The sequence below is a fragment of the Tachypleus tridentatus genome, chromosome 10 (assembly GCF_004210375.1).
Source record: "Tachypleus tridentatus isolate NWPU-2018 chromosome 10, ASM421037v1, whole genome shotgun sequence".
Taxonomy (NCBI): Eukaryota; Metazoa; Arthropoda; class Merostomata; order Xiphosura; family Limulidae; genus Tachypleus; species Tachypleus tridentatus.
Genome location: NC_134834.1, coordinates 17,955,271 through 17,967,579, shown reverse-complemented (window position 1 = coordinate 17,967,579; position 12,309 = coordinate 17,955,271). Strand labels below are relative to the sequence as shown.

The window sequence follows — 12,309 nt, the reverse complement described above, 5'->3', positions numbered from 1 at the left end:
CATTTTATTAAAGATGTTTCCAAAATATATACAAGAGTTTGTAACTTAAGTTTGTTAGTTTTTATAGAACAGTTTGACTTACTTTATCACTGATCCAAAACATCATTTCATCAGACTGTCTGAGGAACTGAACCAACTGTAAAACTTGATTCAACTTTAGGCTTTTCTCAGAAAGTTTTGATAACAACAGTTCCCACAGTGCACGTAGCTCTTCCAGTCGTTTCTATTGTTGTGAAATATAAGAAAGAATCTTTACAAAACAAACCTATTTACTGTGAAACTATTACCTTGGGATTTTTTCCTGTTTGGTCCTTAATCTAACACATTATCATAAGGACTGTTTTCATGAATACCATAAGAGTGGCAACTGTACCTTTTCTGTTTTTCAAATATTTCTTGCCAATCCATAAAAAATCAAAATGTCTTCCAATCAAAAAACCTGTATAAAATATAACAGTGGTATGTATTAAACTATTGTAAGTGTTACAGAATGTAATATTCAATATTATACATCCACAGAAACAAACAAAAAGATAGCAGCCCCTACAAAAAAAATCAAAACAAACATCAACCCAGGAGGGGTCTAGACTTCAAGAATGATACATTATAAAAGAATACCCTGCCAACAGGTCACCTGCATGAGAAATATGAAGAACATGAATGTCATTAGCATTCTGTTAATTTATGTGTGTGGCAGCAAGAGTGAAAAGGTAAGACAACACAAGAATTCAAAACTTAATCATCTGATGTAACGTAGCAGCCACGTGCATAACAAGAACTGAATCAATATTTAAAAATATTAAATTAGACCACCAGATACATTAAGAATAGCAGACAAATTTTGCTCCAGTTAAAGATGGTGAATAGGCCAAGGCAAACACTGGGCTTCTTCACCAAAATGAGAGAAGAAAAAGATGGATTATCAATCATTCCAGCATCCATGCGATCCTGAGACCCGACTGGTATGTCAACAGCCGATACAGCATTAAAAGCTGTAATACAATGATAAACGAGAGCTCACAATACAATTTGAAACAATACAGCTAATGGAAACTTTCTGCACACTAGAAGAAAACTGTGTGAACAGAGCTTACAGAAAATTTCAAGGAGTTGTAGAATTTTAGGCAGAAACAAAAGTGTTAACATCAAGCCAAACGTTAACTTCAGAATGCGTTTAGAATATATTAACCTGCTCAGTGCCATAGATGAGATAACTCGTCCAAACCAATTGGTAACACAGTGCCACTGACGAGTTAATTCGTTCTCAATAATACCTAACTTTAACACTAGATGTCAGCACCATACATGCATTTTACCTACTTACAAATTGTTTCACTTTCGATCCAAAATGGCATCACGAAAAAAGTTACAAAATGAAGAAACATTAGAGTTGTATTGTATCAGCTGAAATACTTGGCAGTCAACAGGTTAAGGCAGGAACTTTACAAAACAAACAGTCAACAAGAAAAACCTGGCTTTTAATGGGAAAGTAGAACATGTATAATTTCCATGGTGCTTTCACAAATCACATGGGAAAGAAGGATAGAGGAAAACTCTGGGTTAGATGATGCACATAAAGCAGTACAATGAGGACAAACAGAACTAAAGGGTGTTGTTGACAGAAGAGAAATGAGTAACAATATTTCACAAGCATATCAACAACTTGAAATGAATTTACTAGTTCCCCCTGTTTGTTTATTTTGTTGAAATAACTACTTTTGCAGTTCCTTTTAAGTTAAACACAACTCCCACTTGTAACTTAAAACTAACAGTATCTTACAGTAATCTTTCTTCCAGAATGAGCTTAACAGTTATAAATAGTCTGTTTGAAACAGCTGTAAATTATTTATGGAAGGACTACAGAGGCAACTTTAATATATAAATATAGTGAGCAAAATATCATATATACATCTTTACTAGTTTTAACGAGATAAAGTGAATTGGATTACAGCATTGCTTTCAACAGATTATTTAATATCATTAGGTCTGTGATTGTATTTTACTAATAAATGTGTGAAACATGGCTTTCACATCAATGGTTAATGGCATGTCGTATAACAGTATACCATGCAGTTATATCACATTGTGTTTATTGTTTTATTTTAATGGTAAACGTACAAAAAAAAATTAATTTAAGTCCAAAGATTTTGTATTTGAAGTATTTGTGTTTCAAAACAATTTCTTTTCTCCATTATTAATTTTGGTGACTATAAAGAAGTGACTTTAGTTACACCACAAGTCTGAAAAGGGTTAACATTACTAAGAAATATCAATAGCAAAACAAATGCTGAAACAATAAGGCTTAGCTACTTCAAGATGAACCTAGCTAGTTTGTAAAGACAATTTCTTTAATCATAATTCTTTACCCACCAAAAAAACTTCTAACATTTGTTAATATGGTGAAATATTAAATAAATATTATATCTTTGCAAAAAATTAAAAAAAAAGAACACAATACCAAGTCTAAGTTACCACTACAATAAATACAAAACTATATAATGAAAAAAAAAAAAATTACAGCCATAAGTATCAGTAAGATATAATTCTTATTTCATTTCCCTTTAAGTTGAAACTTAAAATTCATAAATCTATATCATGGTTACCTTGATTATTTCAGAAGCAAAGTGGTTTCTGTTTACCATTTCCATTCCACTAGAGTCCAACACTAAAATAGCATTCCCATGAGCAGCCACTTCTGCTTCAAAAGCTTGGTGTTTTTGGATCTTTGCCTACAACAAGTGTCAGTTTGAATTTAACAATTAAAGAACAATAACAATGTAAAAAAGTTTTACTTGTGATTTGGTTTATTTTGAATTTCACGCAGAGTTACGCAAGGACTATCTGCACTAGCCGTCCCTAATTTAGCAGTGTAAAACTAAGGGAAGGCAGCTAGACATCACCACCCACCGTCAACTCTTGGGCTGCTCTTTTACCAATGAATGGTGGGATTGACCATCACATTATAACGCTCCCACGGCTGAAAGGGCGAGCATGTTTGGTGTGACCGAGATTCGAACCCGAATCGGATTACGCATCAAGTGCCTTAACTTCCTAGTCATACCAGGCTGCTACTTGTGATTAGCAAAACATTTATTATGTTCTTAAACGTATATCAATGTCATTTAAACACAAATCCAACAAAACTTAAAATATGTTAACCAGGAAATGGTCAGAAATGCTTCACTACAATCTACACGTAGCCAGCACATGACGTAACCAGATGTTGTCACAGTATTAACAGTTTGCAAAAGGTTTATTCATTTTTGTTTTACTTAACTGCAATGTCTGGTATTCAAGAACTGTTTCTGAACATAATCTTTTGAGTAAAGAAGCTTTGCAGTTTTATCAGCAATGATCCACATGAATTACATTCAAACCTGTTTACAGGATAGGAGAAATCAACTCGTACAATACGTAAATGGAGTCAAAACCATGTTTCTCCTGAGTATTCAAAAATGGATAAAAATCCTTATAAAGTGTATAATATGTGACTAATATATGCGCCTACTACCTCTTACTTAAAACGTCAAGTTTTCAAAATTAGTGTTCTCTTTCAGGGTTTTTAAACTAAATAACCAGATTTGCTCATATAACAATAAATTTTCCCTGTTTTCAAAAGAAAAAAGGGGAAGATGTGGTTTCACAAATTAACAGTTAATCAACTTTCTCACGGGAAAGATAGCATACAATGTCTAGAAAGAGTTGTTGTTGTTAAACACAAAGGGTCATCTGTGCTCTGCCCATCATGGGTATCTAAACCCAGTTTCTAGCACTACAAGTCCATAGACGTGCCACTGGAGAGAGACTCCAGAAAGAGGAAGTTATCTTTCCTCTCAGCAAATCACATCAGGGTCAGAATCAGCCACAATCTAAAGCTCAGCTGTCAGTAGACTCAGGTCTCAAATGTGAGGAGCATTGTATGTGCAAATTTGGCTTTGTTTATATGATGTTTTTGTATTTAAAGCCCTGTAAAATAGAATATTTGGATGATTTAAGATTCATTTATGGACAAAGGTAAGAAATTATTGGACGACAGTGTTCTCAGGTCAAACGTTTGGTTAACTTTTCTTCAGCTTTAACCTTCAATTTTGGTTTTAACTTTGACAAACTATTCACCTTTTACCTCAACGTGACTTCAGAGTCTTCTTAATAATTTAACTCAGACTTTGTGAAGTTTAAATTATTAGTTTGGGCTGAGAGTTTTGCTTAAACTCCAACATCAGATTGTTTTAAACTTGGTTTTTCAACAGTAAGATAGGTTTTGCTTCTTTTCAATATGTATTATGATTTAGCTTATGTTAAAGTAAGAAATTATTTGTTCAGTTTACTGATCATAGTTTTAATTTCAACATCCACCACCAGAGTGACTCTTAACTTTGTTTAGTTTCTTGCGTGTATTGTGACAGTGTAATTTAAATAAACATTTATAATCTTATGAAATTATTGACACTGACTCTTTCTCCTGAATAGTTTCAGAAAAGCAGTATATTCTACAGTTCAGTATTCTGTGAATCTTCATTTAATTGACCTGACTAATTGCTTGGAAGAAAACCATATTGTAAGCATACCACAAGTGACATTGTTGTAAAACAAAACATTAAAAACATTAACTAGATACCTATACTTTATACCATCACAAAATAGGTACTGGTATGATGTACTGTCAAGTAATAGGTGGTAGTGTACTGCTCAGTTATTAAATGGGTGGTACTGTACTGCTCAGTTATTAAATGGGTGGTACTGTACTGCTCAGTTACTAAATGGGTGGTACTGTACTGCTCTGTCATAAATTGGGTGGTACTGTTCTGCTCTGTCATAAAACAGATGGTAGTATATTGCTTTGTTATAAAACAGATGGTAGAATACTGCTCTATTATAAAATAGGTGGTAGTGTACTGCTCAGTTATTAAATGGGTGGTACTGTACTGCTCTGTCATAAAACAGATGGTAGTATATTGCTTTGTTATAAAACAGATGGTAGAATACTGCTCTATTATAAAATAGGTGGTAGTGTACTGCTCAGTTATTAAATGGGTGGTACTGTACTGCTCAGTTATTAAATGGGTGGTACTGTACTGCTCTGTCATAAATTGGGTGGTACTGTTCTTCTCTGTCATAAATTGGGTGGTACTGTTCTTCTCTGTCATAAATTGGGTGGTAGTATACTGCTTTGTTATAAAACAGATGGTAGAATACTGCTCTATTATAAAATAGGTGGTAGAATACTGCTCTATTATAAAATAGGTGGTAGAATACTGTGCTGGTACAAAATAAGTGTGGTGTGCAACACATACTGTATGATGTAGACCTACTTAAAGCAATAAATATAATAATAAAAAAATGCAGAATTTCAAGTTTTCTAAATAAAATCTAATATTATAAACATAAAACACTGTATACAGTGCATTATTACATTTTGTTACAAGAGGCTGGTTTTCAAAAACCAAATTTTTCTATGTCTGTGTTAAAAACATACTACAGAATATAAGGAAAGACCCATACAGCATGGATGACATGTTAAAATGAGATTCTATAATGTAAGATAGCTACTGAAAAAAAGAAATAATTACTTACAAACTTTCAATAAACAATTATATATGAAGACAAACAAACTGAAAAAAATCAGTCTTAACTCATGACACAACAAAGTTTTATGTTTTGGTTCCACCAATAACATATCAGCAAAAGCAAGAATAGAAACTTACTTTGAGAAATAAATTAAACTTAAACACCTTAACAGACAGCCAGATAAGAAGATTTAATACAATCAAGCTTTAAGCAGTGTAATAATTATTATTGTATATTGTTTCTTTTTCATATCATTTCTCACAAATATTAATTACTGAATTAATTAATTATTAAGCACCTGAAGATTTGTTGGATCTTTGTAATTTTCATCAGAAGCAACTTGTAGTTTTTCAATAATCCAGGATTCCAGTTCATCTGCATCCCGCTTGAAATACTGGAAGCGTCTGGCATCTTCAAGTTTTTCACGTCTAATCTGAGTCTCCCATTTTAACTTTGTATAATAGTTTAGAACTTGCTCTCTTCTCATTTGTATATCCTCCACATTATCCAAAACTTTAATATCCTGAGGTTGAGCATCCATCTCTACCTGATGTTCAACAAGAACTTCAAAGAATATACTGTAATAAATAAACAGTAGCTTATTAGTAACAAAGTATATGAAAGTACTCCAATAGCTGTACAAATAATAGAAAAAATTTAAATACTATAAGCCAATAACAACTGTTATTACTTCTTGACCTAAACTTCATTCATGTATATAATTATAGCAATATATATGAAAAATGAAACAATCACACTGAAATCTTTTATCAAACAGGGTTTGTTTGTTTGTTTCTGAATTTCATGCAAAGCTACATAAGACCTCCCTAATTTAGCAGTGTAAGACTAGAGGGAAGGCAGCTAGTCATCACTACCCACCACCAACTCTTGGGCTTCTCTTTGACCAACAAATAGTGGGAATGACCATCACATTATAATATCCCAACAGCTGAAAGGGTGAGCATTTTTTTAAAAACCAAGTCAAATTTCTAAATACTGCTTAACTTTTCACCAATTCAATGAATATGCAACTAAATAATCCATCTCTATCAGGAAATCCCTCATCAAATAAACTGGTAAGAAAAGAAAACATTGCAATCTTCCAAGCAAAAGAAATTCCTCCATTGTCAGAAGACTTCTGAACACAAAGTCACCATTAACTCTTTTATTATATATCTTACAAGAAGTTTATTCAGGCCCTGACAATTTAAACAAACCACAATGCTTTTTAGTTAATAACAGTTTAAACCATCTGACCATGTCCATGTAAATCAGCTTTTCTAAGTTAGATAAAATCTTGATTCATTCAACCTTTAACCACACCTTTTGCAACAGATAGATGTTGTTGTTATAATAAGAAAACCAAAAACCAAGTAAGTAACTCCAGACAAAATCAAATCAACTAAACCAGTCTTCTATGAAGTGACAATAAACTTCTGTATAGACTCCAGAATGGGTCTATACCATTCAATTCTAGTCATCCCAGACATGCAGTACAGAGAAAAATTATACAACTATAATTAAACTGAAAGTGACAGCTGCACACTAAGATTTAAAGCCAACTGTGTTGGGCATAGCAGATATAATGTACGTTTTAAAATAGTTTAATATGAATAAATTACATCACTTGTTAATATGTCATTATTTATGAAAATCAGTACACGTAACAGTAACCTCGTATTATTACTACTAATAAATAGCTCACCCATTCAAACATGTATATATACATATAGCTATTTTTGTTTTGGCTGAACATGTCTACCACATACATGTAAATTACACCCACATGCCTTGACAAACAGGCTTCAGCAGAATAAAACGTCCGTTTATTACTGGTACTGAATCAATTGTGAAGTTCCAAAACAGAAACCATTAATAAAGTTGTATATTCAAGAAATTAGTTTTAAAAGATTCTACAGCATTATTCTAACTTGTGAAAAATTAATGTAATACTACATGTTAGTAAATGAAAAATTGTTTTCCACCATTACAACCTCACAGCCAAAACCTTTCTGTTTTCCTTTCTTCTGTATTTAAAAAAAAAACAAGTTGAATATTTTCGAATTTCTCTTTTATAGATTAAATATCTTTTCAACCAGAAACTGTTTGCACATCATATCTTGTAAAAAACAACAACTCAAAATCCATAGGGCATAAAAACTATTAAGAGTTTGGTTAATCTCCCCACACCTGATATTCTTCAGTGATAGAATAAAAGAGTTAGAATACAAAGCTAAACATTTTGGGTTTTGGGGGTTGCAGATACTAATTTGTTCACCAAAATGTTTTAAAATTAACTATAAGCTCGTGAAATTATCTGACATTGTCATTATATGTCTTTGTAATTAAGTTCTACTGGTCACTGAACACTCACTCTACCACTTGTAGTTGAACTATTACCGTAACTTGTAAAACTTGAGGGACCATTCAGTAGAGTGCATATCTCTGCCATACAGCTTCGATCACATTCGGCTCCAAATGATACAAAAAATAAGTTTATCGTTATCAATGTACATAAACCATTTTTGGAATGAAAATGAGAAATTCTACTTATGTCCAACAAGTTTAATCAAAATCCAGTCACCTTTTGACCAAGTTATGGAGCAAAAATAACGTGAAAAAAAATCAGTCTCCATCTTAAAAAATATGCTGTTTTTTTTTTTTTGTGTGTGTGTGACCTTGACCCTCCAAAATTAATCACTTCTAACAGGGGTGAAATTCTCAAAACAAAGTAGAGGGATTCATCCTAGTGAAATGGACCTGTATTTGAAAAGAATGCGTAAATATAAAACAAACTCAGTACCGCGTACCAGTAGAACTTCACCCCTAACTTCTACGTTAGGCCACAGTCCAACTTGATACCAATTGTCAGCCATATGTAGTAAGCTGTTTGAGAAATCTTGCTGATTATAAGGAGTGATAACATAACCTTTATCCTTATTCAGCCACATAGGTAATAACAATGTGTATATATCACATGACTAAGCACTTAACATTCTTTATACAGCTACACAATAAATTAGTATCCATATGTTATCACTAGGGGAACCTTGTATTGGTGTCTTAATGTAAAAATCATTCATCCAATAGTTAATATACACCAAAAGATATTTGAATTAGTGTTTAAAGCAAATGAAAACATAGAAAAACTTTTATTAGCAACAATATATGTAACAGGACATATTTAAATATCATATTTTCACTTTAACTTGGTTATTAACTCGGTTAAATGATTACACTAATTAGAATCATTGGGAAAAAATGATTTATCAAGATTACAATTAAATCTACTACTGTCTTGGAAATAATAACCTAATCAAATTTAGAAATTCTGATTATTCCAATTATCCAAATAATTAAAATTTTGCCACATAACTATTGTCAGACTGATGACTGTTTTTTTCTTACGTCAGACTTCTTTGCGCTGGAAAATAGTGTAGCTTTAACGTAATATATTGCTTACGTTTATTATAAGATTCCAGTGTAAACAGTGTTACTTATGTTAAGATTAATTAAAAACGCCACTACTTAATTAATATCTATTATTCTTTATTTGCTAAAAAAAGGTTCACTGGTTAATAATTTGCTTATTTAACTGGATGCAAACTAGTAAGTCTTACAATATGTAATACCATAAACTCGTTCTATTCACATGAACAGGATAACCGTTCAATTATTACAAACATTACTTTATTCAGTCAGCTTCAAGTTGCTCAATTTCTCAACATATTCACATCTCAGCAGTTTCTTTCAACCTGCTAAACATAAACATATTAACCACTTTAATGTGTTCTTTCTAAACTTTGCGTAATATCAACATCTCACATAATAAAAGTGTATGTCTACGTATATAGACATAATTTATTCCGCTTCTTAGAGGTTTCATACTGCAATGCATAAATTATATATGTAACTTTATCCTATATTGTATTTCACTATATTAGCTGTTATATATATATATAACTGACTATAAATAGTTAAAGCTCATTTCTTTGAACACAACTACAAAATCATAGTATGACAAATAAATTCTATACAGTTCAGATATATGTGTGAAAGTAATAATTGTATAACAATACAATACTAACAAGAATTATACACAATTTATTACTTCTGCTAATAATTACGTTATTAAACTTTGTATAATGTTATTATCTAAGTAAACGTATTCAGTAAGAAAATTATTTCAAGTCTATTTTAATTAGTACTAATACTAGTAACAGTAGTAGATGTAGTAATACACTACTAGTATTACCAGTAAATTATTTAATTAGTATTAATTTACTTTAGTCATTACATTTTGAAAACATAGATTTCGAGTTATGGAACTTATATGATATACGAAATGATTATTTAATAACTTTTAAGCAAGTATTTGCGGCTTTTGAGTGAATATGCACATCAGAAATATGGATTTGTGAGTATTAAAATGAAATCTCTAAAAATAAAACATAGACTTACTTACTATACAGTGCACTGTCAACAACAACTTAAACATGTACTTCCGCAACCGGTAGGTCAACGCCCAACTTTCGCGTTCGTCAACAAAAAGTGTCAAGGGCTCAGCTTCCTTTGATAAACGACTGTACTGAAAGGAGTGGGTATCAAAACTAAAGACGTGACATTATATATATATATATATAAATACATTATAATATTTTTCGCAATTTTAAATATGAGTGCAATAATTCAGATTTATTGTAATATATGTCATAAAACCAATAATACGTAAACGTTTGTTTGTTTTGTTTTTGAATTTCGTGCAAAGCTACACGAGGGCTCTCTGTGCTAGCCTTCCCAAATTTAGCAGTGTAAGACTAGAGGGAAAGCAGCTAGTCATCACCACCCACCGCCAACTCTTAGGCTACTCTTTTACCAACGAATAGTGGTATTGATCTTAACATTATAACGCTTCTACGGCTTATATGGCGAGCATGTTTGATTTGACAGGTACTCGAACCCGCGACCCTCGGATTACGAGTCGAGTGCCTTAACCACCTGGCCACGCCGGGTCAATACGTAAACGACTATGGGAAAAATAGTTTTTTCTACAGTAATCTGTAATACCAAGATGCGATTTGTTCAATCACAAGATTATAAACTGTTAAAAAAAAGTCCCAACTCAAGTGACCCAGCGGTATGTCTGTGGACTCATATCGCTAGAAGCTGGGTGCCAATACCCTTGGTTGGCAGAGCACAGATAACCTGTTGTATAACTTTGTGCTTAACTCTAAACAAACAAAAAATGTAAAAAATAACGGGGTAGGTACTACCAATGACACTCCATAGTATACCCAAATTTCACATTTCGTAGCTAACTGAAGTGAATAGGGCCTGGCATGGCCTAGCGCGTTAAGGCGTGCGCTTCGTAATCTGAGGGTCGCGGGTTCGCGCCCGAGTCGCGCCAAAACATGCTCGTCCTCCCAGCCGTGGGGGCGTTATTATGTTACGGTCAATCCCACTATTCGTTGGTAAAAGAGTAGCCCAAGAGTTGACGGTGGGTGGTGATGACTAGCTGCCTTCCCTCTAGTCTTACACTGCTAAATTAGGGACGGCTAGCACAGATAGCCCTCGAGTAGCTTTGTGCGAAATTCCAAAAACCTAACCTAACAAACCTGAAGTGAATAAAGTTTATAAAATCAAGCTTGATTAATAAAGAGATAGATATGTGCAGTCAAATGTCGGTAAATTCTTTCTATGAACCAATCTTAAAATAACTTAATTCAGAAACGGTTTAAGTTTAAAAAAGAATGGATGTTTTTATTTTAGTGATAAATTATATTGGCTCTACTCTATATAATCCCACACTACGTTTTTACTTTAGGTTTATTATCCTAACAATCACTACACTTATATGGTTTCATAGCACCTCCTTACGGCCCCCCTTGCGTCCTTACCTGTCAATAAAATCGTAACGGGCAGACAGTAATCAAACAATTTTATGCAAATAAATGGATTTGGGCTTTTATTACTTTCTATTCCGAAAAATCAAGCGTGATGTGACGCACACTGGCTTTTGTGTAAGTTAGGTAAAGAGCATCCATAAAAGAGTCATCTAAATAATTTCCAGTGCCAAAGTTAAGTTTTCCGAGAACATATACAAATCTAAAATAAAAAAATATTTCAAAGAAACTTGAAATGAGGTAGCTTGTATTTAATTGTTATTGAGCAGGTGTAAAATAATAACAGCAGATAATTCACGTCGATACGTAATACGAAGTGACAATAACAAATAAGACTGGATGTGAACCTGACGATGACCGAAGAAGGTCGAAACGTTGTTCGCTCTTCTATGTAAAATATTTTCTCAACCCAGACGAGCCGTTTTTGCATATAAAAATTAAGCTTTGTAATGTTTCAAAATAAATCAGTGCTTTTTATTAAAACAATTACATCGATACTTCAAAATGTTTATTTGAAAGATTTTTAGGTCATGGAGTCTCCAATATTTTATAATACTTAATATATAATTTTCTAGAGAAGTATTTTAATATCCAATAAAATATTTATATGCAAAAACGGCTCGTTTGGGCTGAGAAAACACTTTACATAGAAGGTCGAAACGTTGTTCGCTCTTCTATGTAAAGTGTTTTCTCAGCCCAAACGAGCCGTTTTTGCATATAAATTTCTCAACAAGTGGGTTTCTCGTCATCACTGACCAATAAAATATATTTGTTAATTTTATACTATTTTTTTAATTTTTTATTTAATTTAATTAGCTAGCACAAGGTAGCGCTCGTC

At 32.5% G+C, this 12,309-nt stretch overlaps 1 pseudogene across 1 annotated transcript in view; it reads right to left on the bottom strand.

Moving 5' to 3' along the window:
- LOC143228820 (spectrin alpha chain-like) overlaps positions 1–8,024 on the bottom strand; it is a 61,749-nt pseudogene extending 53,725 nt beyond the window's left edge. The window contains exons 1-4 of the transcript XR_013015464.1: positions 7,969–8,024; positions 5,867–6,146; positions 2,604–2,729; positions 83–223 (exon numbers count right to left, since the gene is read on the bottom strand). The product of XR_013015464.1 is annotated as a spectrin alpha chain-like (transcript). The remainder of the gene's footprint in view (positions 1–82; positions 224–2,603; positions 2,730–5,866; positions 6,147–7,968) is intronic.
- Positions 8,025–12,309: the final 4,285 nt, after the last annotated feature.